This window comes from Lepisosteus platostomus, chromosome 7, assembly GCF_059453375.1.
Source record: "Lepisosteus platostomus isolate fLepPlt1 chromosome 7, fLepPlt1.hap1, whole genome shotgun sequence".
NCBI lineage: Eukaryota > Metazoa > Chordata > Actinopteri > Semionotiformes > Lepisosteidae > Lepisosteus > Lepisosteus platostomus.
In genome coordinates, this window is record NC_142617.1 from 111,698 (window position 1) to 134,195 (window position 22,498).

Consider the following 22,498-nt stretch of genomic DNA (forward strand, 5'->3'; position numbering starts at 1 on the left):
TCCCAGTATTATTCATAGTGTTTTCAGAATGACCAAACATATCAGTGATTATCAGCTACAAAGGACGTAAATTTAGTTTTTTAAGTAATTCCAAGTCTTTGGGAGATACTGATCATCCCTATCTTTCAGAAAGATGAGTAGTAGGAGAAATGTATTTGTTCTACACCATTGGACTGAAGAGGATGATATGGAAGGAGTAGTACAAAAGTCTTTTCTGTTACAATATGCATGGCACACTTAGAGCTCAAGGATACCACTAAAGATTAAGACAGACTACTGTATATAATGTATGCATAATATGTTAATACAGGTGGGTAGCTGCGTCAGCATGCGTAGGCTGCAAAGGAACAAGTAATAGGTTTATTCAATGCTGAAAAAAAGAAGAAAGAGAACACAACGTTTCGGCCGTGGAGCCTTCTTCAGGTGTCATCAAAGAGGCTAAGGAATTTCTACAGCTGACAGCTCCACATCATCTTCCCTTCATAATTAACCTCATTAGATCTCTCAACTCTAAACTCTTCCAGTTTTTCACTACAGAGAAGGACAAAAAAAAGACACCTGAAGAAGGCTCCACGGCCGAAACGTTGTGTTCTCTTTCTTCTTTTTTTCAAATGTTAATACATATTTTTATCATGCGGAATTAAACTCTGCTCCTTTTACGTTATGTAAATGAAATTACTCCAACCAGCTTCATAATTACTGTATTTCTATTTGCTTTTCTAAGACTCTTCAAGAAACCTATGAAGTTAAAAGACACATTACTAATTCATGCTTCTCCAAAATGCCTTTCTAATACACAAGTGCTTAGTTATGGGTATGACTGCAGTTATATTTATACTTAATAACTAATTTAAAAATATGTTATAATAATTGAAAAAACAAAATGCCATTATAATATTTAAATATCTTACTAGATATAAATTTACAGTTTTAAAAATAAAAATCAGAAGTTATAATAGATGTTTAAGTTATGATACAGTATGAAAACCATTCTTAAAAATTCAGAGTTCAATGTATTTGAACTACTTTTGACTACATACTGTATACAGTACAACTTCCTAAGGTGTGATGCCAGGGATACATACTAGGAGTGAACTGGAGCACAGCATGCAGTGCTGACCATTTCATTCCCTGTGGAGCTGAGAGATACTCAGCTCCACAGAAGCATCTCTGAGTGAAAATGCACTAACTGGGAGTGCACTAACTGGGAGTTAAAACTCGAAGCAAACTAGAAAGATCTATTTAAACCTAACTCACCCCTCAACCTCCCAGCCATTAATTGTGAATAAAAGCAGGTCATATAATTTTTCCAAGTTCTCTGTTTCTTTAAAATTGCTGCATAAACCATCTCTTTTTCTTCCTCTCTTTTTTCCGTGTAAAAATCTCAGTATTTCAAACATCTAATATTTTGTCATTTTTAGTCAATCTTTAGTTTATCTTAAATATGAAAATTTTGAGCATACAGCTAATAAAGACAATCTGAATAAAAACTAAAAAAACTTCTAAATGGCTAAGTGCTTAGTAACTTCAGCGAATTCTGAGAGAATCGTGACTTCTGTAACACTCAAATGACCCCATTAAATTAGTCCTATACTTTTCTCTGGAGCCCAACATTTAATAAAAAGATATACATTGTATGGTACAAAGGTACATATGCATTTAATTACTTGTCCATGAATACTTTCATACCCAAAACGGAAGCATCCATATTCTTTTTGTTTCATGGACAATGGATTAGAAAAGTGCTCATCTGGTACTGTATATCTTATATATTTCGCTCTGCTCTTCAGCATTGTGAGATCGTTTGGGCTAATTAATATTCACATTTCCATAATTCACAGTGATAGCTTCCTCTCAAAATATGCTATAATCCTAAAAAGGTGTTATCTGAATGACACTTCTTTACAGTATATGCTAAGAACATAAGTATACTATATATACTGTACTGTACTAAGAGATAATAAACATGCAACAAATACTATTGGTTCCAATTTTCATGTTTGCATTTCTAATACATTTATTGATGTATATATGTATGTGTCTTAAGGCTTACAAACCATACATTGAGGTTTATGCAAAATTTAATACAGTAAAAACTGTTTTTTTTTGTAATTAGTGTTTCTCTGACAAGAAAATGAGCAAAGGAATTATAATATGATTTTACTCATTTTTAGCTGAGGCTTACTGGACAGAATCAGAATCATTCTGTGTTTTATTTCCAGCTCCAGCACTATTTCCATGATTACTAATTATACAGGTCCTCAGTGGCTAAGCTGGCTAAAAAGGCATATTGTGTGAGTCATCACTGGTTCAATTTCAAGCCGTTTCCAATTACTGATATGGACCCAAAGGAAATACTACATTGGTCCCTGCACTCCCGCTGACTGGGAAGGGTAAATTTGTTTGAGTTTGATTTACCACAATTCACTTAATATCACAGTGAACTCTGCTAAGGCATTAGGGTGAGTGTCTACATGCCAAAGAAGTACAAGAGGATATAATATAAAGTACTACTACCTGTCATTTGAACTGTTGAGTGTGAAGCAGACAATTAATGTTCTATAAAGCTGAAGGATACCAGTTATTCTGGGCTCTTTTGCAGTTACAATGGCAAAAGATGAAAACCAGTCAAGTCTTCCTTCTACTGGCTGAGAAGAGGGGTAGATGATGAAGGTACCTACAGCTTATCATCAGGATTCATGTGAGCTGGAACAGCAGGTGAGAGAGTGAGTTAAATTTGGTTAGAAAATGAATGTATAGAAAATGTGTAACTACTTTCTTCATGTAAAATTGTGATTATGCTGAATGTTTCTCTGTTCTCTTCCAGCAATCAGGTGGCTTATACAGCAAATAATGCTGACCCCACATTGACTTCTGTGAATTTTTTAGCTTTGTTAAAATGCAGTTTTTTATTTTGAGCACCTCTGAATGCCGCATCATTTCTGTTTAATGCATTTATGTGGACAGGATTGACTAACAATTACAGACAAGTAATTTCTGCACAGGTATGCTCAAGTGTTAACTGTCTAGCTAGATATTTAAGATATTCAGGCAATTTCTTATATTACCCTACAAAATACAATATGTTAGGACGAGTATAATAAGAAATTTTAACTATTTTTCACCACTAAAGAAAGACTCTCGTACATATTAATGCAAAAACAGCTGTCGTACATAAGCTTTGAAATATGATTTCTCCCCAGGGTATTTGACAATTGAAATATGTGCAAACACAATACAAGTATAATAAGCACTTATTTACAGGAGACCACATATAGTGGAGTAAATTGTTAATTATTTAAGTTTTTATGTTAACATGGTTTTCAACATTGATGTTATGTATCTTCATAACAGAACACAAAACTAGAACAAACTGTGACAATGGAACAAGTATCATGCAAACAAAAACTAAAGGAAAACAATTCAGTAAACTAAAGTTGTATAAAGATAACATTGATACATAGCAATGTGTAGTATACACAATTTATGCACTGCAGTATGTAGGCAAGTCCATACAAGATGAGGACAGGTGATTTTATTTTAATATGAGATGTAGTAGTTTCTAGTCAGTCATTCTTCCATTGCTAAAATTAATACAAAAAGTCTATTTTCTTTTCCTGTTATTCCTCACAAACCACGAAAACCAACTGATTGAGCTTTGAACATCAACACTGTAAAGTTTCTTTTGAACTTATCTGAACTTATTGTATCTATTTTGAAGTATTTTCATGATATTTGAAAATCATTATTTTGAGTGCTAATTATTAATCACTAATTGATGATACTAAAGCAAGTTATAGTGCGAACCAAGGGTCTTCTGGATCACATTTCTCGTTCATTAAGGATCATTTCTGATATTTAAAAAGCATTGAGGTCGAGTTCAAAGAGAAGTCTTGCACAATGTCCATGGAGAGTAAAAACACTAGGTATTAAGAACAGGTTAAGGTAACATGCCTCTGTGAGACAAATCTATGTTAATAGAAATTAAATAGAAACTAATAAAACTGCAATAGATTTAATCAGAACTACTTTTCTCTTTATAAATACCTTGTAGTCTGATCTAGATTTCAAAGTCTAAACCTCATCCCTACTGGGATGGCAGAAATTAAGGAAACAAATTGCTGCAGTAAGTGAAGTCTGTGGAGCAGTAATTGCTTCTCTTAGGACTCTGGTGCAATTCCTATATCAATGCCTACGTATGGTTATTGAAGATACTGCTATGAGAGAAGCCATGCTTTGGATGACACATCTAAAATCTAGACTATCTGATTATTAAAGATCTCATGACACTGTTCGAAAGAGTAGGAGAATTAAGCCTGAAACTCTAGCTAAAATTCAGGGCTTTTACAGTTTGATCTAAAAGTTTAAACTATTCCTTTAAACTATTAAATTGTGTGAAACAAATTCTCATTTTTCGACCTGAATTGCTCTATAGTAGGGTTGTTGGTATGCTCTACCAAGGTGGCTGTCTTACTTTAGTGGTGAATGAAGAGGGTCACCACACATGTAAAGTGATTTCACCATTTAGATTAAATTGTATAATTTATATTACATATACTGTATAAATTATATAATTAAATACAGAGAATTATAATTAATTTCTATTTTAGGGGGTTTTGTCTGTCTGCATTTGTATGCACATACTGTATTGTGACAGATTGCAATTTTTCAAATGGAAATATATTAAATAGAATATATTTCATAAGATACAGACAAAACCCACTAAAGTAACTGTGATAAAGAAATAAAAAATTTTGGTATGTCTGGCTTGGTTTGAGGGATTGTCCACCTGGCCATTTGGATAAACAAGACAAACAAATATCCCCTACAATAAGCCAGAGCTGGAAGCATGTTATTTGCCAAAGGGCTGTGGGAGGACAGCACACAACAGGCCAATATCCTGGCTTCTTTCAAGAAAATGGCTGGATGAGATCCCTGGATCAATTAACTACTAAGTACAAGGTGGGTTAGATGTGCCTTTGGTCTGTAACCTTCACTATGTTGAACATATCCTTAATGTATTCTGTGATTAATCACTTTATATCTTGTAAACTGTTTACTCACACTTTACAGTTCTAGTACTGAAAAAGTGCTTCATATTATTTTTTGGTTGTATTAAAATGTTCTTTTCTGTTTCCCTCTTGGCACTGTAACTTTTCTGTTACCCTCTCTCAGCTGCATATCCAACTCTATACACTCTTTTTCTGTCCTTGCATCCTGGACCCTTTCACTCTGTAGAGCGATCTCTTCCTTCCATTTAACAATATTTAGTAAGGAATATTTAGGACATTTTTATCTGGACTTGGATTTTCCTATTTAAGGACTGAATTTGTTTTACATTTTATGTTTTTGAAGTATTATTTATTCTTCTACTGCCTTCTAGTTCACTGTTCGTAAGCTCTGCCTCATTTCTTTATTGTCCATTTTTCTAAAATTATAAACCTTGATTTTTTAGCTTTTTGAATATACTGTACATCAAAAGTTTAAGATTTCAAGCATTCATCAAAACTTACCATATTATGTCTGTAATCTCCCAGTAGTTCTATTAAATCTATTATCTTAATTGTATCCTGGTTGTTTGAAAAGATCAGGTTAATAACATTATCTTACCTAGTTGGTACTTCCGCAAACTGAGCTAAGAAGGAATCATCTTATTTTCAAATGACAAATTCTCAAGTTCAAATCATCTACTGTATTTTAATAGTAATACAATAGAGTAGTAGTCATATAATGTCACCTCTTCAACACAGTGTTCCACTATCATCGTACACTTCTGCCCATATATGAATTGGGTGATCTGTAGCTACACCTATTAAAAAGCCTTTTGAATTTTTATTTTCCAGATTACCTAACCCATACAGATTCAAAAGTTCCCATACCCTCTTGCTTCATTTTTTTTGTTTTGCAGGAAATGTTTCATATATGTACTGTATGTGCCCATATGATTACCTCTTCTGTTCTGTCTATCTTTCTGAATGTGTACTTTTTTATGATTCAGTTACTACTGTCTCATAGCTCCAATGTATCAAAACCTGGCACTTTATTCCCTGTGCTTCTAGAAATGAAGCATACAGTAATTATTTAAGAACAGATAAAATGTTTTTTAAATGCGTTCATGAAGTTTCCCAGGGCGTTTAAGATTTCACTAGAATTACCATGTTGTGAGTTCTCTACCCCCATTTATCTAATTGAAGTACAGCTCAAATACTCCATACAGTACCCCTTATGGTACATACAGTACATACAGTATAGTCACTTTATGAAATTACAACAGTGCATATAATGTTTTAAACTCAATGTGTTCAAAACCTGCAAACTGAAGACTTCTCAGGATAGCATAATCAGTATTAAATGTCAGCAAAAACTAAAGATACACTGGAGCATGTTGATTGCATAATTATTCAGACCCATAAACTCAATATTTAGTGAAAGTCCCTTTGGCTGCAATTACAGACAAGTCTACTAACTGTGCTCATTCATGGATATAAGACTTGGATCGTTTTTGTGCCCTTCTCCTGATCTGAGCTTTTGATAAACATCTTTATCCCTGACTTGCTTTGAATGCTCCTTTGTGTTCTTGTTTGAGTCTTTGCTTGAAATTCACTACCTGACCTGAAATCATGAGAACCATCATGAGGCTCATGACACAATTTTTGTGTACCTAATTTAATTTAGACTTGACACACAAAGTGTTTGAATAATTAGGCAATCAAAATTCATATTATCGATTTACTTCTTTCTTTTTGTTTTTTATTTTAAATGTATGAAATAGGTAGTGTACAGAACAAATATGAATTGCTACCTCAAAGTGTTATGATTGTAAGTTTTAGAGCAACAAAATGGGAAAACTGCAAAGATCGAAATATAGTACTTTTGCAAAGCACTGTATGCTTCTCCAATACACAGCTACCCCTCTGCAGGCCAAGTGCACCTGTCCGGCTTGTAGAGATCCCACCTATTCCAGGACCCCCAATGCCCCATAACTTAAACCCGTCTTTTCTTCACCGGTGTTTTAGCTGTTTGTTAAATCTACTTATTTCCTCTAGATCCCATATGCTTGCATGTGGCACAGCAGAATTCCAGAGAAGAATACTGTAGACATTTTACTCCTTAGCTTACCAGCTACAGTAAATGCTTAAAATGTGTCTTGTAAAATTATTAGCCTACATTTTCATTTACCATTTGTTCTAATTTGTACGATAGCAACTGTATCCAACCTATTTCTGGTCCAGGAGTCTATCCACTCAATGTTGGAGATTTGCAACCTGGGTATCAAGCAGGCAAGACGCCATATGCAATTCTCCATCACTTGTGCACATTTCTCTGTCTAATAACGGGTTTCCCACTATGACCACCTCCCTTCTACTGGGATTTGAGCTCTATCAGTTCTGCCATCTTCCTTCAGGCATCAGTGCCCATATCCATCTCCAGTAAGGCCTGTACAGAATGCACTCCCTTCCCTGTGGCTGCAGCCTACAGTCACCCACAATCTGCCTCTCTGATCCAAAGACCCCTGTCTACCTGCCCCTGAAGGGTAAACAATATCCCTATAGGTCTTTATGTATGTCTACTAGCTCCTGCAAGTCTACAAATCTGAGTTGCTGCACAAGTCAGCAACCTGGGTCAGCAAGCCCACAGATCTTGGACTCAAGATGTTCAACCAACAGACCTCTTTCACAGATGAACACGCCCAGGAGATCTCCATTCAGAAAGGCAATCATTCTGTGTACCAGATGTTAAATAAATAAAATAACGTCTTCTATACTGATCAGATTTTAAATGTAATACAGCAGTATAAACCTTACAGTTCCTTATTAGCTAGCGCAGTAAATAATAATGTGATTACTTGTGACTGTCTACCTGATTCACACAAATCATGTGGCTCCTGAAGAGGCAATAAACAGGAAGAAAACAATTCTGGAAAAGAACCCTGGGAAAAATTCTTCCAAACCCCCCAAAGGGCAAACACTCACAAGGTTCAGGAGCAATAGCTGATTTATTTTTACCTTAAACTGAACAAATTAAACAATGAGCGACAAACAAAAAATATTCCTCTCGCCAGATACTTCCTGTTCCTTTCTTGTCTATGCTACACCTGTGTGTCCAAGTTTTTTATGACTTATCTGGGAAGCCTCTGTCTTAATTACTGTAATTAAGTAAAAGTACTGTAATTAATTAAAGTGAGTACTGAATGCACTGTTGAGTTTGCAAAGTCTAGAATGTGTCCTGTCCAGAAGAATGGAGGTTGTGCAAGTCTTTCTGCCACAAATGAACATGAATTCCAGTATTAATTTGTATTGTTTCCTGCCTACATGACAGTACAGCAAAAGTCTTTAAATACACAATAATATTGGTCAGACAGTTTAACTGTTATGTAGTTGGTGAATCTGTTAGCTGATTTTATTTCACCAGCCTCAACATCTATTGAGACAGTCGTCCACACACAGAGGAAGTCACAGAAATGCAAATCCTGCATTTCAGAGAAGATTCGTGGGTAGCAATCAATCTCCTGTTGATTATTTATTCATAAAAACAATTAACACTGTGGAACCAATTTCCTTAAGTACTTATGAATTCATTACAACACACATAAACAATTTTTTTTTTACATAAGTAATTAATTTGACAATGTATCATAATAAAGGACAGTCTTTGTGACCATGTATATGTGCTCTGAATACTCTTAAAAGAAGGTGAATTCTACATTTAAAGAGAAATTAAAAAAGTTCTAAATCTGCAATTAATAACCAATGAAAGAAGCTTTTGGAGGCTTTGTTTGAAATTGTTTTAGATTATTAAGAATTGTGAAAAACGTAAGTGCTTTTTACAGTGTTACTTGGTATCTGTCAAATTGTTTTTACTTCCAACCTTTAATTAAGAATAGCAGGCCATACCAGTCAAAAAGTGAACATTCATAGGTGTACTGCAAAGAAGATATCCCATTGCAATTAAATAAAATTAGATTTTACAATATGATGAAACACTCTGTGACAAGATTTTAATTGCATCTTGAATTTATGATCATTAGAAAACTGAAAAGTCAAAATCGAGAAGGCACACTTTGTAGTGCAGTGCAGTACTGCATCAATTTGAGAGATTCTTCAGCAATTCAAAACACTATTACCCATGCAAAGGAAAGAATCTTCATTTTAAAAAATACAGTATAGTGTATAGTATGTATGTGTTAAAATACAGCATAGCACACTTGATTGTTTTAAGGATAGATCAGTAAGAATCTGAAACTACCGAGGAAAAATGCCCAGCTGCAATATAGGAAATTGTACATGTCACAATGGCTGTGACATGCAGAAACATAAAAAGCTGGAACATTGCAAGTACTGTAAAATATGAGTAACACAACCAGAGAAAGACTTCTGGAACTCTTTGCAAGAACCACAGCAGAGTGTATGTCCTTGTCTTCCACTTTGTTTTCCAAGACATACTGTAGCTTGCTTGTTAGAAATTATCAATGTGTAATGTGGTGCAACCAGAGATTACCTAATAAATTATCAAAATCCTATTAAATAATATTTAAGAAAATTCAGTACTACAAATTCTTCATGTCATTCAGAAAATTCTTATGGCTAAATGTAATTTTTGTGTATATTTATATTTATGATTTCAATAAACATCAGTAAATAAAAGCATTCAATACACATTTTATTTTTGATAAAGTATTATCAGATTTTAATGAATGGAGTGTAAAGGACATGCATTCCAAATGTAATAATGTTTCTTTGCTTAATATTTAAAGTTTTCACAAAATGTTGTATGAAACATGATGAAATGGAGAAAACTTTAAAAAGTTTTTTTTCTTAAACAAGAAGGTTAATCGTTGTATGATTATACCTCTATAACACGAACATCCTTCTCATGAATGGAGTCAATCTTTCTTTAGTGGAATTTATATTGCACCTATACAAGCAGTCATTTTCAAAACCAATTTAAAAATTGTTAAGAAAGAATCATTCTTAAATCTTTCTCAGCTCAGTCCTCTCAGCTCTCTTATTATTTACATAATAACAGGATGGGTATTCTTGCATCCCTTAAAAAAACAATTACTATTCAATGAAGGTGTGATTATATTATAAATTACCAGCTAAATATATAATAACTCTCATTATAGCCTTGACTCTCATCTACAAGTAATGCTTCTCTAAGCTTAAACAAAATATTTACTTCAAATTTCATTATTCAAATATAAAATTATAAATATAAAGGTTTCGTTACTCTTTCCTTTTCATTGCTTTGATTGGAAATTTGCAGATAAAGGGAATTTTTTTATACTTAAAACAATGAGTTAAAGCTGTTATCATTTTAACAATAACTTGGTTACAGATCAATTGTCTTAAGCAAGTTCCTCTGATCATCATAAAATTAATGAAACAATTAAAAAGAGGTCAATACTTTTATTCACAAATAGTTCTAGTTTGGGTGTGGTTTAATCATAGATAAGAGGTACTATGTCATATATACACTAGGTGGCAGCAAGGAAAAACTATGTTGATACAGTACAGAGTCTTTAAACAATACATTGTTAAAATAAGACTTTGTGTCCATAAAAAGACTGAGATCTGAAAGAAAAAATACTACAGCTGCACAAAGTCAATATACATAATAATTGAGCTATTTTAAACTATAATTTTCCAACTCTTAGCACCTCTTTTACACTTCAGTTTAAATTCATGCTCCTTTCAGATCTACTCTATTGTGAATAAAACAGAACTGTCTGTTTCACTCATTCTAAAACATACGTGCAGTAATGGGTAGTATTAATTGGAGAGGTATATGTATAAATGATAGTATTCAAATATAAGATGCTAAATATTCCAAGTGTCAGGTGTCCTGCTGTGTCATCATTCCACATAAGCTCTGAAGCATAACTTTGAGGAGCTTAGCTGCTCACATGCAGAGGAGTTAAAATAAGAAATGGAACTGGTGAGCTGATTTCTCATTCCTGCTCGATTACAGCTAACGACAAAAAGATACAGTAAACCAGTTTCTTGAGAGCAAAACCAAATTTAAAAACGTAATTATTTATAAGTAGATAAGAAATGTAAATTGACATAATAGCCATTGTACTAAATAGTGTTTTGAAATGAATTCAAATAAAATGTCAAGATAATTAAAATAGTCAACTCAGAAAATCTGTAATTTCTGAAAAACACTTGAAAAAGGGAGATATTCTAATGATTCCCAAGGGTAAAAAATTCAAACCATATTTCCATGGTACACCATTCTATAATTATTATACTAAAGCTTTGCCAAATAATGTTTTTCTTACCTAATTTATGATTAACAGGACACTAGTGAATATTGAAATTAAAGAGGGAAAGTGATTAGTCCATAGGGCATAAAGCTATTTGTATTAGTTAGTGATTCCACAGGTCTGTGAAGTCATATCATAATTCTCAGGAACCAATGGAAAAACATTAAGTGAAGTTTTCAAAATTTCCATCAGCAATAGCAAACCAAACAAAACCAAACCAAAACAAAGTTAGTTGAGTTACATTTTTTTTACGAATCTTATACTTAGTTTAGTTCACATGTAAAACATCACAGCAAACACAATCAGTAAATAAAATTAAAAGATTTAGATAAAACAAGATTTAAATAATATTCAAAACCTATTTAAAAATACCAACCATGTGACATTTTACATAGAGAAATGCAGAGTGTTATAGCAAATTCAGGTAACAAAAGCACAAAGTGGGAAAAGCTGAGGTGGAAGAGACTATATACAATAGATACTGAAGACTAACATTAAGTAAGTGCTTGTCTAGATAATGTGAATATCATCTCAAAATAAAGTGAGGAAACAATATGATTGCAAAGCATAGAATTATTATGTTAAAATTGTACAGTAGTAGCAATACCACACAGAATATTGTGTAAAATGGTGGTCAAAATGTTACAAATAAGATATTGCTATTCTAGATTCAACCTATTTCTGAGTTTAAAGTAACTGAAGCAGGGAAGTCTTTGGTAGAGTCTTTACAAAGACCTAATAAACGTATTCATATTCCTTAAGGTCATCGACCCAATAGACTTCTTCAGAATCAATGGTCAAACCATAATTAGAGAACACAACTTGAAATTAACTGGAACTGCTTTTAATACTGATAACAGAAGGTATTTCCCATGGTGCGATTCAGGCAGTAGACCAGCCTTGCACCATGAGATTTCAGTTCACCACTGTTTCTGAAAATGGATATATGTAACAAATATATTTTCATAAGGAAATAAAAAGAAAAGAAACAAAAACCTATTTTTAAAAGAAAATTTACTTCTGACTGAGATCTCTGTGACTGAAGGATTCCTTCTCCTGTTTCAAAACTGAACTCAAACAGTCAAACTGCCTTCAGCTCAATTGAGTGGCACAGAAATAATGCTTCCTTTGAAGAAGAAAAAAAAAATACAAAAAAAAATGTATTTCTGCAGCCTGTTTACAGTATGAGCATTTGGCCTAGTAACACACCATATAGAAGTCGGTGAGTTCATCGTAATTACTCAATTGCAAACATATGACAGGACACATGACTTGCACACAAACTTTAAATCATCCAAGTTCTCTATTAAATTAATTCTTCAACTGACAAAAAAAACACTTTTGGCACGCTCTGAAAATGCTTCCTGATTCAACCATGAAGCAGTACTAAGAAAGGTTTGACATGCTTTGCCTATACAAACATATTAAAGTAAATTCTGCCTGAAATTGAGTCTTGAAAGGCAAAGAATGATATTCTATTGAAGACGAAAGCATCAAGTACTTTTCAGGACTTATGTAATCATTCATTAATAAAACAAAAAAAAGAAATTTCAGATTCCAATTACTAATAAACGTAAAGGTAATGAACTCCAGTATACTAATCACCCATGCCCAATTAATATCTTTCTCAAATTCATTCACATAAAGTGCCACATATTGGTAAGGTCTGACATTTGCAATTACATTTAGGAATCATCTTACTCAAACCAGGAATGTAAGAAAAGATCAACTCTGTAATAAATATCTTTTTTCCAAAATGACTTTCAGCAGCATTTCTAATCAGAAAAAAGTATATTTCACATTCAGTAAAAACAAATTCTAGTAACATGTCTGCACTGTAGAAAATGAAGACCCCCAGTCTCTGCTCTGTAATCCCTATTCCCTACTGCTGCTGCCAAAAACCTTCCTTTAAAAAGGTCACCTCGCAGAAGTGCATTAACTTTCTTGACCCCATGGCACCTCTCTTTCTCTACTCACAGAAGAAAAGAATAATGCTCTTGAATGCTAATTCCTTTCTAATTCTTTTCTTCTTATTGCCGACTCCTTTGTTTATCCCTTATTTTATTAAGAACTTAATGTACCTTAAGTGAATGTAAATATATTTGCTAAATGTTTCCAAAACATTATTATAAAGCAGTTTATTCAACAAAGATTTTTTTTCATAAACATTGCTATAGTTATGAATATAGTTCCCTATATGCATACAGATCTACTGTATGTTAAGGTTTTATGAAGACAGTTAATCAAGGAATATCAGAAGGTTACACAAAGCTCATGAATTTTGTATTGATCTTGGATACCCTTTCTGGATGAGTGAGTTGCAAGGTTTGCTCCCTAAACTGGCTTGGACTGATAAATCATTTGCCAGAAATTTGAAAACATGCCTTAAAAATGATAATTGTTGATGGACTCTCATTTATACCTGTGGTCATAATCCTGGTCAACAGATTGTTTTGTGCACATATACAGTATGTGTATTGTTTGTTTGTGTGGGTTTTATTTCTTTACATTGTCTTCTGGTGTAAAACTAATTGCCTCTTGGGGATAGTAAAGACTCTACTCTAGCTTCTATATCACTATTGACAAGTTTACACACAAAATCAAGTTTAAATTAAAGGAGGTCCATAGTTGCCACACCTGACTGAAGTGAGCACTGCATTTATCCTATCTGGTGCAGTGTTTGGTACTGTGTGGACAAATACTGAAACAAACCACTCAATCATAAACATCCATTCACCCATTATCAGAAAGCTGCTTCTTCCCAGAGCCTGAAAGATATGTTTATACTCCAGAGTGAACTGCTAGGAATAAGACATTTATTTAACCAAATTATAAGTACTTTTTGCACTGTAAAAATGTGCTACTCAAAACCATTACATTATAGACTAATTATTGCACATCCACAGAATTGTATCTACTCAAAGATGCTTTGAAAACAAGGGATAAACCATTTTAGGTTTTAGGCAGATAAACTAAATCAAATGCAAAAAGGCAATTTTAGGCAGATAAAAAGTTAATCCCTATAACCTACATTTTCAGAGGCAAGGTTGGCATATATGTACATTTTATGACTTAAACATTTGTTCCTCGATGTTACATATAATTATTTTCTTTACATATACCCTTATATACTGTATATGGGGGATCCACTTCATCCATCACTGAAGTGTAGCATACATCGGGTAATATGTGGAAGCCATTCTACATCAGGTGGAGGAGTATGTTTTTACCACTTGAATAAATGGAGAACTTTAGAGATGCCACATTTTACAAGCTTGGAGTGAATTGAATCATGACACCAGGGATTACACCTCTTCTCTTTCAAAGAGTACCATACAGTAGGATCTTTAATGATTTCGCTGGTTTAGCTTTTCATGTGACATACTGCACCTCCTTCAATACAGTGTCCCTGGTCACTATACTGTAGTGTTGACTTAGAAATTCTGGCCAGAAGGAATGTGTCACCTACTGATCCACCAACACAGCCTGCAGCAAAGATGTGGATTTCCTATGAGCTTCTATTCTCATACTGACCACATGACTAGTCAAATGAAAAATTATTTTATTGTATGTGTATTTAACTTCCCAGTTGTCCATATTAATCTTAATTTGTATCTATATTAACACAAATGCAGAAATAGTCACACCTGTTATGCATGTGTAGACTTATAAACCAATGCAATTTAAGTACTATTTACAGTAGCTCTACACAGGGCTACATCACCACTTTGTAGTGATGCAATAATCAAACAAGAACTACCCTTTCTGCTCAGACAGTATAAAAATTACCTGCATAAGTGCCTAAAGAGGCTAATGAGACAAGTTGGGGAAAATTGTTTCTATCTAGGTTCTGCAAGGGATCTCATTGCCAGAGATGCATTATGCTAGTGAACAGGTGTCTTGAGGTCTTGAGGAAGAGATAGAAAAGGCTATACTGAAGTGCACCACGGGTCCTGAACAGGTAGGCTACATGAGGAGCTTGTTTGTAAGGCCCAATGAGAAAGTAGTGCACTGCTGAACAGCAAGGTTTATAGACACCTCAATGGATGAATGGAAAGATTTTCTTATGTCTTAGATTTTGTAGAGCAAAAGATACGTGGTCTTGAAGAGAGAGGTAGAAAACAGCAAACCTAGCTAGTGCTTTGTCAGGGAAACAGTGGTTGATTATAGGAAAGTGTCTTTGGCCAAACAGGATCAGCCAGATGCAGGGCTGGTGGTGAGTGAAGGAGGTGATGGAGTGAATACTTCAGAGTCTAGGATAGTGAAGAAAGGGAAAACTGTGCACTATAGATTACGTTGCAGTCATATCACCCTGCATTTTACTACTGGAACTCCACTGAAGATCAGTGGGTGAGCCATGACTGGCTGCTGCTGGAAGAGGTGTTAGTGGGACCAGTAGGAGTCTGCGGTCTGTGGGAGTCCTAAAATCCCAGTAAATCGATGGGGACACTATACTGTGTAAAAATACTGTGCATCACTTTGGATGAGATGTAAAACCAAGATCCTCACTCTCCGTGGTCAGAGTAACATCTGTAATAATATTATATTTATAAAAGCATTGCACAGAGCAATGTCACATCTGTCATAATTAACTGAAAACACAAGGACTACTTTTGTTCATACCTCATACCTCATCTTATTCCTTTAAGTAGAGTTTTTTTTTCTAAAAAGAAAAATCCAAATCAGCAATAACAGTGTTTTCTTTGGAAGTGCAATGGAAAGGAACCCTCCTGAACTATTTAAAGGTCTCTGAAAGTTTCCTGTACAAAAGGAGGTAACACACAATAAAGATGTCTAGTAGTAACACCATCAAGTTAAGGTCAGATAGCGCTCCCTAGACTGCAGGCGAATGGTCATTGACCTCCCTAATTTGGGGGTTGGTTATAAAAGAATTTAAAAGATTCCATTATTGAAACAAATAAAGCTTCTGATATAATAGCTATCCTGCCAGGAAGGGGATGCAAGTATGGAAACTCTAAATCTAAAGGCAACGTTTGGAGATCTCCAACATAATCTGACGTCTTCAGTCTCCAAAAACTAACATTCACTGTTACCTACAGTACGAGTGCCACATTTACGCGTGCATCGTAAAGAAGAGGTCTCTTCTGAGAGCCAGAAACAAAAAGCAGTGACCCAGATTTTCCAAACTATACCTGAATGACAGTTGGAACTATGTCTCATGGTCAGAAGAAATGACAATTGAAATTTTTTGGACATGTTCATCAGTATGATGTTAAGCATCACTGTGAAATTGGACGGTGAGTTTATTATGTGACAGTTGTATTGCATTTAAGTGTCCTGGAGCCTTCGTTGAGAAAAAGCAAATCATGGACTTCATAACTGACCAGGATTAAAAAAATAAATCATGAAAATCAGGAATTCGTGTCAGTTCCACTTATGCCATCATTGGCAGATGAATATTTAAATATTTACTTGTCCTCTTTGATTGTATGAATGTTTGAATATTTGAATGAATATTTGTTTTTATAGTGAGTTTGCAAACTTGATTAACATTCATCTGAGTACAATAGTTAATATATTTATCCCTGCATTAGTTAGCACTTGAAATGCTTGAGTGATTGATCAGCCATTTGTGTATCACAAAAGTTTATTCATATTTAGTTTGTTACTGGTTTAATGGTGGGTGGAAACAGCAGTACAATGCTTAACACTGTTGCCTCCCTGCACTGGGACCAAGACCTGGGGTGCATGTTGTTTGTATTTTCTCCTTGTGTTCATGTGAATTTTCTCCAGTTTCCTCCCACAGTCCAAAAACATATTAGTAGTTTAACCTGATTCCGGGAAAACTGGCCTTAGGTGTGAGTGTGTGTGTCTTCCCTGCAATGGACTGGCGTTTCAGCCAGAGTATATTCTGCATTCTGCCCATTGTTTGCCAGGAAAGGCTCCAGATCCCTTATGACCCTAAATTGTAAGAAGGGATTAGAAAATGGATGGATGGTTTTAATGATCAATTTTATTATTGTATTAATAAAACTGTATATATTATTCTTTTAATCTCTGTGTGTACATATCTAATTGTTCTGCATGTATGATTACTAGTAGCCAAAATAGTACTCCTCCTGTAATACACTGATCCAATTTTTAATTGTATTAAGTAAATTCACACCATCATATCATTACAGCAGCCTTTGAGGGTACTGCCAGAGATCATAGTATGCCAAATGTATCATAGTATGTTTTTGCAAGAAATTGTACCTGAAGTACTACACTGAAATATATTTAGCAACTCTTAAAGACCTGTTATGCAGACTAATTGATATGTTGTGCAATAAATACAAGCTTACTTATTATTTTTATTGGTTTGTAACTTATAAAGTATTTTGAATCCAAGAAAGTGAAAGGCACTATATTCCTTTTATATCAAAGAATGAAACATTACTGTGGAATTTTTAATAAGGGAACATCTGTCTCATACATTTCAACGTTAACCACCTGCTGCAGAAGAAGTTGAAAGAAGACTAGCTATGTGAGTCTTATTATATATTACTGAAGCAACACCACTTTCTTAGAAGGGAATGTAAAATTGGTTGAAAGAAACTTTGAATGTGGAGTGTTTCTCTTTCTGATAAGCCTACACAACTGGTTTTGGCAGCTTTCAGGCATGATTTTGTCTGATGTCTGATGAAGTGCTACAGGTTCTTTTTAAGGCTTGCTGAAGGGGAAGTTAACATTGGCTTTCAGCCAACTTCATGTGCAAGGGGCCTCTCCACTAATTGAACATTGCCTTAAGCAGTAAGAATAAATGTGGATCAACAGGCTGTATCAATGAAATATCAGATGAACCTATCCCAAACACTTATCTAAGTAGAAACAGCTCTATTTTAGCACATCATAGCAATTTTTAAATATGTTTTTATCATATCTAAATGCCTTTGCACTATAGAAGGTTTGACAAAAGGAAAGATAACTCTGGGAAAATACATCAATCTGTAGTTTTAAAAGTTCATATGTGTCAGTCACACAAGCTATACCTCTTTAGTGACTGCATATTTCAAATTTCGTCTGACGTTTACTTCACTGTTTAACCAAAGAAGGGACAAAGAAATAAAATTATGACTTTTTCATTCAGTCAGACTACATAGTTTAATCCAGCATTTTATTTGAAATAATGTTTTCTTAGCAATAAAGTAAATGAATCCCACTAGCTGTGTCAGCATGTGTAGGCTGCAAAGTAACAAGTACTAGGTTTATTCCATGCTGAAAAGAGAAGAAAAAAACACAAAGTTTCAGCTGTAGAGCCTTCTTCAGGTGTGAGGTCTTTCTCACACCTGCAGAAGGCTCCACAGCCGAAACATTGTGTTTTCTTTCTTCTCTTTTCAGCAAACAATAAAGAAATCCCAGTCATTGCACCTTTGACAGAACCAAATTCTCCAAGACAAGCGGCAATGAGCTAAATATAAGTGGACTTAGTATAAAGAAATCATTTTTTTTTCTATGTGCTAATAAAAAAAATTTAAGAAATGAAAAATAAAAAGAGCAACTCACCTTTCCCAATCCCTTTGCTTATCAATCTAGTACAAACCCCTGCTCTGTTACAGAAAGGTATCTGCAACATGCTGAAAGCCTGTAGGTGCAACTTTCAAGACCAAAACACACCAATTTTGTATAAATTGCAGTTCAGAATCCAAATTATAATTTTCTGTTTTGCTGCTGGGGAATCAGGTTAAAAAAACGGGATGGTGTGGCAGGGGGTAGGAGAAATATTTTTTAAAAACCTGAGTGAAGAGGAAGAAAGGGTCCTAGCCCACGCTACTACCTTACAACTAGCAGAAGCTTGCTGGAAAAGGAGCCAAGAAAGTGACTTTGTTTGACCCAGCTGCCAATCTATCCTACAGCCGAGTGCCAGACTAAACACTGACACTATTTTAAGTGAAATCAGCAGCAGCTGCTGCTTGCTTTCTGACTGAGAGCAAGACCCAAGCAAGGAGAGGGCTGTGGGAGGGGAGAGTCGAGGGGCTGGAGGGCACACTCATACAGAACAGCTGGAGACTTCCTGCACTCTTGCAGGGCCCTCTCTTCACAACCTGCTCACAAGCTGTATCACTACATTAAAACATAACAAAACCTCTTAATGAAATAGAAAATCATTATTAACCTCACTGGCTTTCAGAGAAACCATTTTAAGTAAAAGCAACTTTTTTTAATCCTCTTTTAATTGGATTCTGTGAAAATTGGTAATCTGTAATACAGTTTAAAAATATTCAACAAGCTTCTAATGGTGCCTGGTTGAGATGATGGAATAGCACCAAACCACAAACAGCAACCATTTTCTTTATAATTTCAAGTAATAAATTAATGTTTTTACACAGCCCCTATGAATGTGACTCCTTTACCCAGACAATTCTCTCCCCCAAAAAAGGATAGGAAAGCCAGCAAGGAACTTCTCAACTCAGAAGCCACAGCTGCAGACACCACTCTTCCTGCAGGGACTTGCAGCAGAGAACTATCATGGATTTCTGTACATAGATGCACAGATCCACTGAGGGAATTCACTGCTGTACACCTCAAAGCACCCTCTGCACATCAGTCTCTTTGCTGATGTAAAAGCTGTTTAACATCCACTCTGGAGTGAAATTAGTGGATGTCCTGAAAGCTGCATAGCATCAGAATCAAGAAGTCACCTGACAGTCAGAGACAGAAATAACAATTGCTCTATGGTGGCCCTGCCTCTGCTCTGCCCTGATCACCATGGAGACAGCTTATGCAGAGCACCTGGCTGTTGTGAGATCTTTATGGCAGCATTTGCTCTGAGTATATTTATACCCTGCTCAGTCTCTCCTTGGCACTCCAGCATTGACATTGCAGCAATTTACCTCCTGAGCCACCGTCTAGCGTCCCTGTGGAGCCCTTCCTATTCCTGGCATTCTGTTCTCCTGTTTAGTCTGGGCTCTCCCTGGACAGCTGTGCTCCTAAGAGGGGACCAGAGAATGGGATTCCAGTTTGGACACGTCTTCATCGGATGACTCCTTTAACCCAGTCCAGGTTGTGCCTGAATTGTTAATCCCTACTGGAGCCAGGTGCTTTTCTGGAGGACTGCACTCCAAGAGAGCAGTCTGACAGCACATACAGTACCTGGCTGGTCTCTGGAGAAAACTTCTCTGAGGGCATATTCCTTGAATCAGCCTGGCTCCTGGTGCCCTCCAGAGGGATAGCCCTGACACTGAGTATTCTGCCAGGCCTTGGAGGCTGGACCCCTGTGCCGTGTTTTGCCATCTGTACAAAGAACAACTCTGCATCCAAGTAGCTCTTCCCCATCCCTGCACTTCCCTTCTCTGTGTCCAGTCCACCTGCCTGCATCCCGGGTGACTCCAGTATCCAGCCTGTTTTGCTCCCCCTGGACTGTGACACCCAGCTCTTGGGTCCATAACCCCTACAGTGTCTGCCTCCATTCCCTGGGGGGGGGGTGCTGGTCATAAAAATAACTTATTAAATTGTGTCTGAACAAACAGAATGACAGAAGCACATTGTTATCTTGTTGGGGGGAACAAGATTTAACTTGGTATCCCTGCATTTTTAGGTTCTCAAGTCAAAAACAAAAATAAACCAAGAACTTAGGAAATCCAGAGGAACATCAAGACAGAGACAAAGCTTTAAGACTAAGCAGGAGGGTAGTGTTGGAACAGGTCTTAAATATCCAGTGGTAAGTGATCCTTAATTGTGAGCAGATGGTGTAGATGTCCACCCATATCATGTAATTACAGTGGACCTGGCAGGAATCCAGAATGCACCCGCAACCCTTCAAATGTAGGAGAAATAGTTTCAGCAGAAGTAGGTGAGAGTCAGCTAAACTAGTTTCAAGAGTGAAATATGGTATGTTGAAGAAAGGCGACGTTTGAAATACTGAGAAATGGCTAAAGGATATGTGACAGGATTAATCCGTTCAGTGATCCTGAAGTGGCTGATAAAACTCAGAGTCAGCTTCCTTGATGGAATGTGTAGACAGAGATGTTTTGTGAATACCTACACCTTCTACTAGGGTACCAAAGAAGGTTAATTAAGTCTATGATGGTTTGAAAAAATATTTGGACCTCAAGTGGGCCTCCCAGATGACCTGGAGATTCCTAGCTGCATTATTGGCTACAGGGACATCTGTCAATGGTCAGTAGAGGAGGATTATATGATAATAAGCATTGGAAAGGAGATGTCCCTGTGGAGGAATTAACAGGAATGTTTCTGAAGAGCTTTGTCCAGGGTAAAAGCAGATCCCAGTCTTCTTGGAATCCTGAAACAAGGCAGCACAGATTGGTGCCCGAGTCCTTGTTGACACTTCACCTGACCATTACTGTCCAGAGTAATCTTTTTTTTGGTATCCCAAGTATTAGTTGACTTTGATCCTGTCGTTTTCAGAAATCCCCCCAGAATCTAGAGACAAACTGGAGACCTCAGTTGAAGGTAATGTCAGATAGAAATCAATGAATTCGGAAGACTTCCCTGGGAAAGATATCCGCCATCTGAAAAGTGGAAGGCAACTTTGGCAGGATGACACAGAGAGCTATGTTCCTTGGAATGACTATAGACCAAGCAGACTACCACAAATTTGTCAATTCTGCTGCAAGAAACATTTATATAATCTAATAAGACTAGAAAAGCTTTATAAAGGACCATGAATACCTATTCTATTAGTGATATAAACCTCAGAAAAATTGAACATTCTGCTTAGAGCTTTTTTGCATATAATAGATAATAGTTAAGCCTACAATAGAAAAGCAACTGCACCAATCATTAAATAATATGTATTGACTACCTAGCAAAACCCCCTTCAGAAATATCATTGTTAGTTGCTGTGTTTTGTGCGTTACAACAACGATCAATACATTATGAATTCCAAAAGATCAAGTTTCAAAAGTAAATGTAACCTCAAAATGATTGTATAAAGCATTCTGATCAATATATATGGCATTTTATGAGGCCTAAGAAAGCATTTCTTTAATTGACTTTAAAATTTCAAATAAATTCAACTGACATTTTAGTTTAATTACTTCACATTATTCTATTACTCCTGAAGACTGGTTGCAAAAAACAAATATCAGCATCTTTGAACAAAGCATCTGCTAAAACTAAAAACAAAAAAATGATCAATTTGAATTCTAATCAAATTATAATTATAATCATAGATGAATCAGCTATGTAAAGCTAAAAAGCAAACAATAACCCTCATATTGTTGGTTAACATTTTTATTTTTTGCTGGATAGCAATCCATTTTAATT

General features: G+C 35.4%; 1 long non-coding RNA gene across 1 annotated transcript in view; it reads right to left on the reverse strand.

Moving 5' to 3' along the window:
* Positions 1-2,262: 2,262 nt before the first annotated feature.
* The window catches only part of LOC148657696 (uncharacterized), a 78,852-nt gene continuing 58,616 nt past the window's right edge, over positions 2,263-22,498 (reverse strand). Inside the window, exon 4 of the long non-coding RNA XR_015939965.1 lies at positions 2,263-2,706. This is a non-coding gene — a long non-coding RNA (uncharacterized LOC148657696). The remainder of the gene's footprint in view (positions 2,707-22,498) is intronic.